Source organism: Ambystoma mexicanum, chromosome 3q (assembly GCF_040938575.1).
Source record: "Ambystoma mexicanum isolate Mex_15411 chromosome 3q, UKY_AmexF1_1, whole genome shotgun sequence".
NCBI lineage: Eukaryota > Metazoa > Chordata > Amphibia > Caudata > Ambystomatidae > Ambystoma > Ambystoma mexicanum.
In genome coordinates this window covers 961,085,678-961,101,345 of record NC_090926.1, presented here as the reverse complement: position 1 = coordinate 961,101,345, position 15,668 = coordinate 961,085,678, and the positions used below count along the sequence as shown (strand labels likewise).

At 46.8% G+C, this 15,668-nt stretch overlaps 1 protein-coding gene across 3 annotated transcripts in view; it reads left to right on the top strand.

The window, feature by feature from the left end:
• Positions 1–15,668, top strand: part of SLC39A11 (solute carrier family 39 member 11) — a 2,648,929-nt gene that overhangs the window by 2,619,757 nt on the left and 13,504 nt on the right. The window lies entirely within an intron of this gene.

Here is a 15,668-nt window from a genome sequence, read left to right as displayed (position 1 = left end):
GATCTGTTCGCCACCAGCCTAAACAGGAAATGCGACCTGTTCTGCTCAAGGGAATTTCCCCCGAGAGGAGGTCTGGGAGACGCGTTCATAGTGGACTGGGAGTTTCCGCTTCTGTACGCGTTCCCACCGGTCCCTGTCATTCCTCAAATGATCAGGAGGTTGAGAAGATTCCGGAGAACCATGATCCTAATTGCCCCGGATTGGGCCAGGAGAACGTGGTACCCGGACCTTCTAGACTTGTCCATCTGCCCTCCAATTCGACTTCCACTCAGAGAGAACCTACTCTCACAGAAGGGGGAGGTCAGGTTCTCCATCCAGACATCAAAACCCTCAACCTTCACGCTTGGCTTCTGAAAGGCTGAGGTACAAGGATTGGGACCTCCCTGATGATGTTATGGAGGTGTTGCTTTCGGCAAGGAGGCCAGCAACAAAGTCTTTATACCGCTGCCGTTGGAACAGATTTTGCAGCTGGTGTAGAGAACAGAATATCGACCCTTTTTCATGTGGTACACCAATGGTTTTGTCCTTCCTACTACATTTGGCAAATTCAGGCCTTCAAGTTGGCACCATTAAGGGCTATCTCGCAGCGCTATCCATCTTTAAGCGTACTGCGGAAGAACCATCCTTTTTCAAATTACCCTTGGTAATACAGTTTCTAAAGGGGTTAACCAATGTTTATCCCCCAAGACCATTCCAAATTCCCCTATGGGATTTAAACTTAGTACTAACTTTCCTGATGGGTACACCTTTCGAACCTCTCCATTCTTGTTCGTTAAGATTCAGTACAGGAAGTACAGTAAAGGTGCTGACAATTCATGTGTACCTATGGTGATGGGTAAATCTTCAGTGAAAGGAACCAATACAACTGCCCCAGAGAATCCCTGTGTGCCCATTATTTTGCCTGAGAGAGGAAACTTCCCTTCTCTAATGCAGGACTTGGTAGCTCCTGTGTCGACGATAAAAGAAAAAGTTTGATCCCCTGTTTTCACTCTCACTCCGGGTTACTCTTCTGGGTGTGAAGTTAGTGATATAACTGGGCATGTAAGAGCTCTATGTGGGCTGTCCTATTGTGGGTAGACATTTGTGCCTGGGAGCGGGAAAGGATTGCCCCCCTATCACACATGCTCCAGTGTAATTATTTACAGTGCCCTGTGGTTGTTTCTTTTTATCCCACGGCTGGGCAGATGACTGGTACATCTTTTTCTGAGGGAGATTTGGTGCTGGGTATTGAATCAGCTGCCGCTGCACGAGTCCTGGGGCAGGTGTAAAAACAGGGGCTTAATCAGGGACGGTGGGTGGTAAGAGTCGATACGCTGGACCATTAAGGTTATTGTAGGACAAGGGTGACCTACTCCTGCATTCGCTTGCAAAGTGTCCTATCTTCCCACAAGACCAATGCAGGCCTCCAAACCTAGGTTTAATTTCTTCCCATCCGTCTCCTCTACCTGTATGGTAACTACCTGTTCCACTCTGGAAACATTCCATCTCCTGGCCTTTCTGCCCATCCCTGCACAGGGCCCTGTCCCTGCTGCCCTTTCATGGTGTTGGTAATCACTGCTCCTTCCATGCTGAATTTATCTAGCTTTTTCTGTAGTAGTGTTGCTTTGGCCTTCTGTGTTTGGTCTATACTCTTCTTCTCCTTTTGCCTCACTCTACAGTAGTGTACTATATGTGCCTGTATTTCACACCATGTATTTGCCTCAATGCCAGCCACCTTAAGCAAATCTGCTTGCACTTCTGCATGGAAGACCCTTCAGCAACACGTGGTAAAAGTCACCTACTTTTTTGTCCCATGTCTCCCCATCTCTAAACGCCACATTTCCTGTATCTGCTGAATGTAGTATGCATGGTGGTCCTCTGCCTTCATTGTGCGGGCCATTATAGAGTTTGTTGTATGTGTCTGTCCCTCAAAGCTTGCCATATGTGTGCTTGACAGTTGTTAAATGGTGCACCATCGTGGGCATTACTGGTCAGTGTTACTCCTTTATATGCTGCCTTCATCCATATGTTGTCTGCCTGTTCCCCTAACAGGGTAGCAAACAAGCTCTTCATGTCTCCTTCAGCTAATGTGATCCCTGCTGTCTATCAGGGTCCTAAATGCACTTGCCAGCTCACACTGTTAGGGAGGGCACAGTGCACATTAGGTTATCCCTGTAGATGTAGTGCCTTGCCACATAATGAGCTCTTCCTGGTCGCTTTCTGTAGTAATGGGAACTGCATCCCCTGTTTTTTACCTGGCGTTGTTGCCTCCTGCTCCTCTGTCCCCCACCCATCGTCCTGTTCTTCCTCTTGAGTATACACTGAGTAATAGTCGACAGTATTGAAGTGCTCGTTCATATTTTACAGATCTTCTGGGCCCTCTCCTGGTTTGGGTGGATTCCTCAGTTGTGTTTACGTTAAGCTCTTTGATAACTTTACTGTCTATTTTGAAGAGAATCTGTCCTGCTTACCATTCGTCTGCGCACTGCCCCTCCCCTTCTCCCCATACCACTTTCGCTAGCTGCTCTTCTGCAATGCCGCCTCTAACTCTCTGTGACGCTTATTTTCTATTTAATTTCATCATCTCATCATTTGTATAGCACCTTTCACCATGGGCATGGTCCCAACACGCTATATGTTGAAAGCCCTCTGAGGGACCCAAGTCTGAAGTATGGGAAAGTTAGGCGGTGCTGGTATGTATGTGTGTGTATAATGGCCATTCAAGGTTATGAAGGCTTGGCCGAGTCCCTGCTAGCCACCATGTCTAATTGGCATGTGTATGGGTGGAGAGATGTGTACTAGTGAAATAAGCTGGAGGGTGTGTGTAAGAGGATTGTTATGTGTGTAGCTACAGTTCGAATTTTTTTCGTTTCAGGTAGCTACATTGTTATGGCAGAAGGTTGTGCAAAGTGTCATTAGAGTTGTATGTGGAAGCTGATGAGTGCGGCCGCATCTTTGGCTAATACCAGAAGGGTTTAGTCCAAGAAGAAAAATGCATTAGTTCTAATCAAATGAAGCCTGGAATTGGTACATTTGGCAAAAAGTTAAAACATCTGGTTTGATAAATTAAGGTGGATTTGTTCTATATGATATGGCATTTATGACGCGCCTATACACAGGTGTTTCAAGGCGCAACGAGGAGGAACAGAGGGAAGACTAAGACAACGATCTGTCTAGGCCAGGTGACATTGAGATCACGCAAGTGCAGGGGAGGGGGGGGAATGGGCAATGCAATAGATAGGATCAACAGTTAAATAAATAAAATAGAATAAATGGGTAAAAAAGTGTGGCCAGCAAGTGACAAGTGCAGGGGTAAGTGCAGATAACAAGTGTCAACAGCTGGTAGAGGACTGTAGGGATACAGAGACAGCCCCCAAGTGCAGGTGTTGCCTGGGAGGCCGTGCAGGTGCGCAACTGGCGGGGGAGGGAACCTGGGCCTGAGATCAGAGGGTAGCCAGGTGACCAGTGCAGTTACAGTCAGGAGCTCAGCAGAAGCAAATAGGAAAGTCTTGAGGGGGTCCCGGTACCGGAGTTGGTTCTCCTTAAGTTTCAAAGAGGCAGGGAGGCTGTTCCAGAGGTAGGCCACAGCCGAAGATCGAGATCTACCACCAACTCATTGCTTGGCGAAGCGACTGACCCTGAGGGAGTTGGAGGCGGATGAGCGAAGAGCTCGAGAAGGAAGATATTTGGGAAGAGAGTTGAAGGTATTGAGGCCCCAGAAGGCCTTGTGGACAATGCAGCGGGTTTTGAACTTGATCCTCGCAGCCACTTGGAGCCAGTGCAAGTCTCGCAGTCCTGTTCTGGATAAGTAGAAGCAGGCAGATTTAGAAAGAGGCTGTTGCAGTAGTCCAGCCTAGAGAAAACCAGAGCACTGGGGGAATGAGAGGAAAGTAAGAATACCTCTGAGGAGGTGCAGCTGGTAGTGTGACTTCTTAGAGATGTCAGAGATGTGAGGAGAGAAGGAGAGTGTGGAGTCGAAGATGGCCCGAGGTTTTTAGCCTCATGGGTGGGAGCAGTAAGAGGGCCAAGGGATGCTGGCCAGAGAGCGACGGGAAAGGAGGGAGCTGGTGTGCCGATTAGGAGAATCTCAGTCTTGCTGGTATTAAGGCAGAGATTGCGGCACACCACTCATGGATAGCAGTCAGTCAGAGAAGAGCGAAGGAGAAGAGGTGGCGGAAGGGAGCCTGAAAATGAGCCGAGTGTCATCCTCATAGCACTGAAAGTCGGGGCAGAGAGCGGCAATGCAGTGAGCAAGAAGTGCCAGGTATTGGTTAAATAGCCAGGGTGAGAGGTTAGACCCCTGGGGAACACCACAGGTAGAGATAGAGGAGAGGAAGGACCCAGGTTGGACCTGGGATGGTCGATCAGAGAGGAAAGAGGTCAGCCAAGCCCAGGCCTGATCGGTGATACCCAGGTTATCACGGAGACGGTTGAGCAGGATGGCATGGTTGACCATGTCAAACGCAGAAGAGAGGTCAAGTAAGATGAGGACACAGGAGTTATTGGAATCGAGTTTGGAGAGCAAGTCTTCACGGATGTTCAAGAGAGCAGTTTCCATGCTTCTGGCAGCTCTGAAACCAGACTGATTTTTTTTTTTAAAGTATTTTTATAGGCATTTATGAAGTAAACAACCAGCATAATCCACAGTATATTCAATCTCTTCTGTAATTCTGGTAACTAACAAAAAGTAAACAACAACAAACATTAACTGTCTTCATTGCCAGAGTAGAATCATAGTTAGTCTTATTTATACGGGGGCTTGGTTCAAGGCCTTTAGTACCCTCCCTAGGGGTGTTCATATAGGGAAGTCTTTTCACCGTCCACAGTATGAAGCGTTAAACATGTAATACATTGTACTCAGTTTCACGGGGGCTTGTCATCCGATGGTAGAAACATCTCTCTTATTAGTGCTTTCCATGCCTCAAATGTAACACTGACCTCTCCCTCTGCCCAAGTAACTCCCGAGTCCCAAGCCGCAGTCTCCGCTGTAGCCCAGCGCTCTAGTTCTCTGCTCCATATTGCAAATTGCGGGCCCCCGGGCGATTTCCATGCCATTGCAATTGCTCTCTTTGCTCTGAAGCCAGACTGATGGTCATGGAGACAACCAACTGATTCAGTGTGAAGATTAAGCTGGGAGATGTCCAGCTTTTCCAGGAGTTTTCCCAGGAAAGGAGTTATGGAGATTGGACGGTAGTTAGCTGATCGGGAGGGGTCCGCCGAGGATTTCTTAAGAAGATAGTGCACAAGGGAGTGCTGCAGGGGGGAAGGGAAGACTGCAGTGGCTAAGTAGTGGTCGCAGAAGTCAGCCAGTGCAGGAACCAAGGGTGTCAATAAGGTCCTTGATGGTTTTAGAGGAACAGGGGATAAACTGTTTTGACGAGACTTTCATAGATCAGACATGTCTAGAATCCTCATCTGGGGAGAATAGGGGAACGGCAGAGAAGGAAGGAGGAGAGATTGCCACAGAAGGGCCAGAGGGAGAGCGGGGAGTAGAAAGAGGACAGGATGTCCTGAGCTTTAGGGATGAAGTGAGAAGCCAGGGCCGTGCAGAGGACATGGGAGGGGACAGGAGAGGTAGAGACTGCAGCAGGATTGGCCAGCTTCTTGCAGATTTTAAAAAGTTCGACCGAGTTTGGATGCCACAGAGGCGCATGCTTGGATGAGGGCTCGCTTCTTGGTGCGGACAGAGAGACGGTTTTGCCTTTAGAGCAGGCGGCAGGCCAGTTTGTCAGAGGATTTACAGGAAGCATGCCATTTCCTCTCAGCCACCCTGCACTTGCGTTTAAGGGTGACGAGGTCTGAGTAGTACCAGGAGTTGCACTTGGCTTTAGGCTTCAAGCAGATCCTCATGACAGGGGCAAGAGCATCAAGAATATCAAATTTAGCAGAGTGGAGCATAGAAAGGGCTGTGTCAGGGTGTGAGTCAGCCAAAGGGGGTGGAGGGTGAGAAAGGGTAGTGAAAGCCTCAACTGACACAGGCTTCATGGGTCGGATAAACGAGAAGGTAGGTGGCAGTGCTAAAGTTGGCTTGGCCTGAAGGGTGGAGAGAGTGAGCTGGGACGAAAGGATAAAGTGATCACTCCAGAGGAGAGAGGAGTGGTGAGAAGGGTAGAAAGGGGGAGGTCTGTAGAGATCAGAACATCCAGAGTGTGCCTTGCAGAGTGAGTCGGGCCAGAGGGTAGTATAGAAAGTGAGTGAGAGCGTTGCAGAGGTTGCAAAAGAGTCCAGAGGAAGGACAGGAAGCATCCAGGTGGATGTTAAGTCTCCAAGAAGGAGGAGTTGAGTGGTCGAGACCAGGATGGAAGAGGAGAGGTCCGCGGACTCGGAGAGGAAGGAGGAGATCTGACCAGGTGGCCGATAGATGGTAGCCACAGTAAGGGAATGCCTAGGAGAGAGAGAGAGAGAGATCCTGCAGATAAGGCATTTGAAAGAGGACTAGGCCTGCGTAGGAATGACAGAAGTAGGAATCCACTCAGGAAAGATGAGGGCTACACCATCTCCAGGGCGATAGGACCTGGACACAGAGAGGATCTTGTAGCCGTCAGGGAGGAGAGTGTCAAAGCTTGTGACAGAGCTGGCATTGGACCATGTCTTGGTGAGACAGAACATCGAGGTCAAGTTCTTCAAGGAGGCGACAGATGTCCGAGGAGTGTTTGACAGCTGAGCGAGAGTTGAAAGTGGCAATATGGAGAAGGTTACCGTCCTTGAAAGACTTCGAGAAGGGGTACAAATCAGAGGTATGCCCTGCGAAGGTGCAGAAGAGGATGGAGGAGAGGGCAAGGTTGCCAGGGAGGAGACATCTGGGTGAGGCAAGGAAGCCGTGGAGGGAAGAGAGGGGACAGGAGGAGAGGAAAGGAAATTGATGAGGCGCGGGAAACGTCTGTCAAAGAGGAGAAGGTTGGCCTGAGGGCCTTGGACCAAGACTGTACCATTGAGGTAAACATTAATGATCACCTTAGAGGAGTGGAAGGGGGCCAGGAGAGCCTCCGACCAGGTGCCACCATTAATGGGAAAAGAAGAGAAAGGAGAGAGCATAGAGACCATGTGAAGAGTCCATAGGTCTGGCGAGGTAACGACAAAGAGGGTCAGTGAGGGTTTGCCTGGAGGAAGCACTGATAGAGGTATCAGCGATAGGGAGGCCTGGATTGTAGAATCCTCTACCTCTACCTTTTTAAATTTATTCCTACCAGATTTAGTGAGGAGAGCAGGATAGTAAATATAGAAGCAGTTCAAAAAGATAGGAAAGACAGAGAGCACTAAAGAGTAGGTGGTGGAGAGGAGAGAAGAGGAAAGGGGGTGAGGGAGGGTGGGGGCGGGGAGAAAACTATGGAAGGACACAGGGAGGGGTGCAAGCAGATGAGACGGAGAGAGACGAGACAAGTAGATAATTGGACAAAACAACAAGGGCTCAAACAATAGTGGAACAATTTTCTAGGTGAAGGCTTTGCTAAGAAGGCAAACCATGATAGCTCTACTTTCACAAAGCTCTACCTTTTTAGGTACATGTGAAAAACACACCTAGGTATGAGAGTCCTCTATAGTTGGAGAGAGGCCTAAATTTCACAATGCAATATACATTTGGCCAATAACCATAGTATTATCCCAGTGTGGCACAGGCTACAATCAGCAGTACTATCCAAGTGTAGCATTGTCTGGAAACAACTTGCGGTCCTGTCACTGAGTATCTGAGGGTGCGATGCACGCAATAATCACAACACTATTCCACTGTGACACAGGCTAATCATCATAGTATTATTCTAGTGAAGGTAAGCTTGCTATGCAGCAGAGCTTTAAGGGTAGAGTGATTGCTCCATTCCTCACCCAGGCAACTCCTACCGTAATATTGCTGCTGGTTGACGGCTGGCCACTCTCTTCCCCTTGCTGACACCTGCAGACACAACCTGGAGCCACCTCTGTTGGAGCTGCCCTTTGCCTTGGTGCCCTTAGCTGCAGGGGCTGCATGGGCAGAGGGCTGCCCTGGGAGGGTCAATCAGGGATGGTGGTTGGGCTGTGAGGCGGGAGGGAGGGGAATCTAAATGAGGAAGAGGGAGAGGCGTACGTGTTGCCGGGGGGACTCAGTTACCGCAAAATATATGTAAATAAAGGCCCAGGAGGGTCTTCAGCACGGTATCTGACTCATCTACTCAGTCATCTTTTTAAATGCAAGCACGGAGCTCTGCGGGTCACTAGACCAGGCAGCACTGGAGGGATGACCAATCAGGGATGGTGGGTGGGCTGAGAGACGGGAGGGAGGGGAATCTAAATGAGGAAATTTATGTTGAGGGGATCGGGGAGGGAGAGGTGAATGTGGGGCTGGTGGGCTCAGTTACCGCAAAATTTAAGTAAATAAAGGCCCGGGGCGGTCTTCAGCGTTGGATCCAACTCACCTGCTCAGTGATTTTTTTTTTTTTTTTTTTTTTTAATGCTTCCAGTTATCAAGTGGCTACATTCAAGACCCCACTTAACCGTTAAGGCAGCATTCGGCCAACACCTGAATTCCCTGTAGTGGAACACATTCTACAATCACCTAGAATTCCCTAACTTGGTCGCCCTCATGTATTTGACTAAGTGAAGCACCCTGGTCAACTGCACAACCCTTCCAAGTGCTATACAATGGCCTTGGGCCTTAAGCTTTGAAACACTTTGTATAGGCGCATTATAAATACCCAATAAATACAAAAGAAATAGCAAAATAGATCCTCTGCTGCAAAGGCTACAATCTGTGCAATACAATGGCAATCCTCAGAGCACCACCAGGTTGCCCTCCTGAATTATTCCAAGTCCAGCATCAATGGCCAACTGCACAAGTCTTCTAAGTGTAACATATTGGCTCCCCTTAATGAATGGGTCTCGGGTTGCTTCCCTGGGCTCCCCTGATGTTGCCTTTTTTGTAATTTGTGGGTGAAAACTGGTGGTTGGTGTACCCTGCGGCGGGCTGTAAAGGAAAGCATCCATAAGGGTCGGGCGGTGGCCTGTACGCGTACTTGATTGGTTCTCTCTGTACTGTCATCAGGGGGGTTATCTTCCTCCTCAAACATTTTCCATAATTCAAGTATACTCTGCCTATTTTTCAGTTTATTCCCTTTGTAAGTTGATAAATGTGCATACATATGTTCATTACATTTTTATCATGCGTGCCCTCCTCGGGTCAATGTTTAAATAATTCTCTCACAGTTCCCTGAACCCACTCTTGGTGGTACTTCAGGATTTTCTCTTTATATTGCTGAAGTGTTTTGCAGATGTGCTCCAACAGAGTACCCATAACAACACTAGGTTCCAGCCTCATCCAAAACAACAAAACCCTCAAAGAACACGGACCGGCAGTGCCATATTTCCCAAATTCACAACCCACCAATAAACCAATTGCTCACACAAATAGAAAACCACCTGACCCTAAAACACTGTCACCTACATACAATGGCCAAAAACTCCTCACTCAGAAGACACCTTTATATACACAATATTGCTAACAATATCTAGGAATCACTCCCTCTATATACACGCCGGCTACTGACACCTGAAAGAAAAGACACATTTATATACACAATGATGTAAATCCCTCCTTAGCCTGCCTGCGTCGAAGACGGGGGAACTCAAACCTCCCCAAATCCCCTTCTAGAGCTGAGGGATTTGACCATCACTTTGTGCACAGCACTGTCTTTTCCTGTTTATGGGGATCTTTCTGTGAGAAACCTGGCGTGTCTCCCTGGCTAGTCCCCGGGGATCTGTCATCCAAGTAGCCAGGACACAGCCATTACTATTGGATCCAGGTCCTGGGGGTGGACCAGTGAGGGAAGATCACCTGGATGGTGAAAGATGGCAAATACCGAGAGGTTGACAAGGTGAGAAGCAACCTTGCCCTCTCTGATCAAGGTTTGTGAAACCTCCGTAGATGGAAACATAAGGCCGCGAACAAAACCCACCATGTTTTGCAGCAGATAACACATAGTACGCAAGACCCTCCTCTGCTCATTACCAAGCCGGGGAGAGACGCTTGTCTTGGTGGTGCCAAGCTGTTCATCATGGCTGGTGAGTCGAGGGGAGAGTCAATAAGAAACGAAACTGTGGTGAATGAAAAGTAGCCAATGGCTAATTTAAACTTTGAAAGGTTAAAGATACTGTTGATGAACGAGGGGGAAAACCAGCAACAGAGGCGTCCGGCACGATATGGGCGCTCACGCAGGAAACTCTGGCCGATTACCCGATGGTAGAGACAACCGTAACCAGAAGGCCTTGGGAAGAGGCGAAAAGAGGTCTAAGTGGTCATACAGGGTTCTTGTAAAATCTTCTGTACCGTCGAAAGTCTTTGACCAACGGATGATTATGAAAGAAAGGGAGATGAATCCTGTGTGGTGAAACTAGCGTATGAACTGTGTCTCGTAAAGGTTGGCAAGAGAGAACCCGTGGAGCGATGCTAACAAGAGCTGACAAAGTCTAAAATCCCGAAATACAGTGAACTGTCTGTAAAAGTTGGTGAGAGTGAACCCGGCAGAGGGAAGCCGACAACCAGCTGTTTGGCAAAGGTTTGCAGAAATGTACCCAGCAGAGGTAAGCCGACAACCAGAATAGTGTGATGGCCGAAGTGAACCCGACCAAGGGCTGTGCACAGTGAACTGTTTGTAAAAGTTGGTGAGAGTGAACCCGGCAGAAGTAAGCCGACAACCAGTGGCAAAGCCCGAAGAACTGTTTAAAAAGACATTAATATTCGTGACTGCGAGATGTATTGGAAGACCAGGGGAAGTGAATTGTCCCCCTTGTCAGTTGGGTTCGAGCCCGGCCGAGCGAGATCCAGGGGTTAAAGGTCTTCACCCAAAGTTCATTGAGAAAAGGAACTGTTGAGTTGTTTTGTTGAATACGACTGGCGAGGAGTATGTGCCCGGAAGAGGGGGACCAAGAGGTGAAGAACTTTTGTGTTTGTTTTTTGAATGCATCAGGCCCTCGAAGGAAATACTTTTATTGAAAAGAGACTTAACCATCGAAGAACCCGATAGCTGATACAGAGCTGTCGACTCGTGCTGGGAAGGCTTGAGTGTGTGCTGTTCTCAGGAGATCCATCTTGTCCCATGCTCAAAATGTTGAAAGGGAGACCCCTGGAAATCACATCCTGACTATTTGTGAACACATATTTCTTTATTGAGAACCTTAGCCCACACTTCTTTTTGTATTTAAAGTAAGGATTGCCAATAGGTTTTCTTAGTATAGGCCCTGTTATTTTGCGACAACGCCACAGGGACTGCCTTATTTTCATTTGATGGTCGAAGCTTGCTCCCATCTTAGATTTAGGTTTAGGTCCGGTGTTTTTCCATCCAGCATTTACAGTTTAATAAACACCCTTGAACTATGATCACTGTCTTTACTGTTGCCATCATGAGTTCCTTACACAGCCCCACATTAATTATTTTACTACTCTATATGACGTCATCGTTCCCCTCTCGGGGGGAGCTTCACCTCAATGCCAATCAAATACTAATGCAAGCTTACACAACATTGTCTTTCCTTGTCTTCGAGGAGCTTTCACCTTATACCACAATAGCAATAAAAAATATCAACAACACTGTGTTTCATGCACAAAGTGCAGTCACGTTTTATGTGGTCTTTGAGTTCCCCCCAAAGGCCTTGTCTCCCGTAAACTGCCCGCACAGCGCAGCTGGGCCACCCTCACTCCAGGGACCAGACAGACATTCCGAGTAACACAGCGTCTGATCACCTCTCGGTTTGTGTGCACAGAAACTGCTCTCGGGAGGAAGGGCTATGCAGCCTGGGGCCGCGCGAACAGAGGTCGTTTAGCCGTCTTCAGGAGGCATTGGATATTGCGTTGGTGGTCACCAAAAATTTATGGTAAGCTCAAAAACTGAATGGAAAAAGCAATTAAAGGAAGCAATAATGGAGTGCATGATTTGCAAGAAAAACTGTTTTTAATACATGCGAATTACGTCCGGCAGGGTCAGTTGGCTCTGTAGAACTGAAAACGCTCTCGACCCACCCACATTGAGTTACAGTACTTAAAGACAAAAAATACAATATTTAAATACATTGCAAGTATCATGTGCATGTAAATACCACGTTCCATATTTGCCCCCACCTCTAGAGAGATCTAAACACTATATACAGTACCACCCCCTCATTGGTTAGTACACTACATATGACCATCATAAGTGCAGCCCCAAATGAATGACCTAATTGTGCAGTTAACAGAGAATGCTTCATCCTGATTGGCTAAAGTTATACATGTAACATTTACCAAAATGGTATATCCTTATTGGCCAAAACAAGTTAATGTAACTTTCTGATATGCAGTCCCTCCAAAACGTCCCAATCATGTGGTGAGTGTGAACAAGGAAGTCCCCAAATTATACACAGCAATATCCTCCCCCATGAGCTCAGCTAATTTGGCGATGCCAGGCAATTCTCTGGCCTTGTAGTGGTTTACTTCTGCAGCACCTTTTGAAACATGGTGTTATCCCTTGTAAACATTCCTCCGGCTATCTCTTGGTAACCAGGTGGCTTCCTAAACAATTTAACTGGGCTCCACTCCTTGGACATTTACTTCTCATAGTTATTCGTGCTATCAAGACCCAGTTTTCCCAACACTCCCTAAGGGGCAGTATGACCACAAACTAATTTTGCGCTTTGGGAATGTCTCTACTCAAGGCTACGTTCACACCAAAAGATGTCCTTCACAACTATTGTATTTTATCTATCGTTGAGAACACAAACCATTATTATACATTTCTCTGAAAGCTCCTGGGAACAGCTAGGACCTGCAACAATGACTGTGTGCTACACCTCACCCTTCCTCCATGGTCTTTGGCATGCTGAACACTCGCTGGGAGAAGCAGGAATAAAGTTTAATTAAATGAAACGACAGAGGCTCAGAACTGCGGCCTAGTGCCCTAAATAACAGAAAACTACAAATGCTAATGGGGCCTAGGTCAAAATGACAGGACCCTGGCTAATGTAGCAAAAGGCCCTTCTACTAGTGGAAACCAAGTATCCATTTCTTTGCTGCCCATCATTCCATCACATGCTTGGTAGCCTGGTGCTCCCTAAAATGCAGCCAATCTATAACAAAACTAAATCCCATTTGAAAATGACCTGAAACGCTGAAGCAAATGACAGAAATGCTAACACTAAAAATTACCAAATCTCCATGCCAATTGAACCTCCGCAGTTTGTACTTCCCTACACGTTTAGGTCGTTGCAGCTGCATCCCAACACTCCCATTCCCTTGAAGATAGATTGCCTTTAATTTCATTCAGTGAATGCTGAAAGTTTAATGTGGGTAATAAGCTGCACCCCATTGTATATTGCATTCTTTGAATTATGAGATCAATTGGTCCGGCATTAGACTTTGGTGTATTTCTTAATTAGTTTTAAGGGTTCGCGTTTACCGTTTAAAAAAAAAAAATTACAAATAAATTTTATATTCTATTTGAGTACATTCTGTTCTATTTCACTACTTTGCATGTGTCTGATATTTTCGGTACGGCTCTCAGTTACCTTGTTTGGGCAAGGTTTGCAGTATAAATTATTCAAATATAAGAATTTAAATGCAAAAATAAAATAAAATATTATGAAATACCAGAATAGGCAGCCAGTTCATGCATTCCAAACAGATACTCATTGGGGGTTGGCAAACCAGAAAAAGCACTCGGGCTAAGGTGTGTCCGGTTTAGGATGTTTTATTTAAATGAAAAGGAAACACCTATGTAATCCTACTACTATGAGGGGATTTCCCTGCCTAACAAACTAAAAAGTAGGGGGTTCCTGAAAGTCAAAAAGAAATGGTCCTTGATCCAAATCCAATTAGCTAACTAGTCCCTACCATTTAGGAAAATATAACTAAAAGAAAGGAGGCCAGAACACTAGCCTCTGTCCTTGGCTTCAGCCTGTCCCCATCACCTAGATCCCTTCTCCAAGAAATTTTAAAAGTTTGTCAATGTCTCGTAACACAGTCCACAACCTCTCTGCAGGTTCTGTAGATTGGATCTTAATTCCATAATGTTCCCGCTCCATATTGTTCCCTCTTTCCAGGAAGAAAAGGTGTTCGTAATACAATTCCCAATTCCACCATTATCAACTTGGTACTTGACACTCTTGTCATTTTGTACTTAAAGACTGGAACACTCCAGATTCTCCGTCTCTCCAGTTCTGTTTTTTATATTTCATGGTTCTTGGACTTCCCAAAGTCCTCTGGCCCTCCGACAGACTGACTTCATCTTGGTCTCAGTGGGGTGTCTGCCTGTTCGGGTTTTCTTGACTTCTGTAACCCTTGGGGCTTTCCCAGCCTCAACTCTTCGAATTTTTAAGTTTTTTAGGTTTCTCCAAAGTCCTCCGGTCGACTTTCTTTAGATTGGTTTTGGTAGGGCATCTGCCCTCTCTGGTTTAACTGGCTCCCGTAACCCTTGTGGCTTCTCCAGCCTCGAGCATGAATGCCTTTCACTTTCTTACAGCTCTCGAAAGCCCTCTGACCTTCTGATACGATTGCTGTAAGCTGATGTCGGTAGGGCGTCTTCCTGCATGGGTTGATTTGTCACTGTTCACCCCTCTTGACGGCGTTACCTCTTTGGGAGCATTTTCATCTGCTGCTCGGCTCGGCAGCTAATGCACTTATCATGTAGATCTCAGAGTTCCGGGCACTGTGCTGCAGTCTGGTCTCAGCCCACCATAACTCCTGTGCTGTCACGCCCCCAGGCGAGATGGTCACTATACCATCTCTGTCTGTCTCTTGCGATCTTGGCTTATTCGCTGGTCAGGGCACCAACCTTCTTGCGAGTGATTAGTTCACTTTCCATGCTACCACAGGCTGCGTGGTCAAGCGTGGCTCCACCCCTTCCACCCCAGACGTCTTCCCATCAGAAGCTTGCCTCTGCGTGGGATTCACTTTCCTCCATTCAAAGTTCCTCATCTTTTTATGTACGTCAAAATAAATAAAAGGGATGTGTCGTTCCTCTTTGACTGCAGAGTTCAGTTGGGATTCAGCATCACCTGAAGCCAAAGAGATTGACGAGATGTCAGCATTAGGAGAGTCCAAAACAGCATCACAAATAAAAGGGTTGCTGCTCTTTGACTGTGGAGTTCAGGCGAGACCCAGCATTACTTGAAGTCAAAGAGAGTTAAGAAATGGCCCTATTATTTGGTGTACCCAAAACAGGGTTAAAAACAGTCTTTCCGATACCCACGTAGGCAGATAACGTGTTCTGTACCGGAATTGGAGTCCTTACCCCTAAGAGGGGTGTCATTCTCAGTGTGGTCCCACTTGCTCAAGTCCCTAGGGAGGGTCTTGCTGAGCTGGTTCACCTCTCTAGCCTCAAAGGGGGTGACTACCCTCGGCGAGAAAGGATAATAGTCCACATTTATCACAGGGGGCTACCAACTAACAAAATGGAAATGGTGACAACTAAAACCATTTTATCTGGTAATTATGAAATATACGATAACAAAATTTGGGAAACTAGAGTGCCGAGCTTGGCAAAAAGACATGCTTCGTGGTTTAGATCTGAGAAGGAATTAAAAGAATGTTTTGTGTGATCTTAGCCAATGCTCCTTTTTAAATTAGGTTTGGGGTACGTTTTGTGTTATTTACCTCTGCAGTCTTATGTCACAATGTACAATGTGGGAATACTACACATATTTGGTACATTGGACAAAATGAAGAAATGCTACCTTTTCAAAATAAGTGAGGAGGG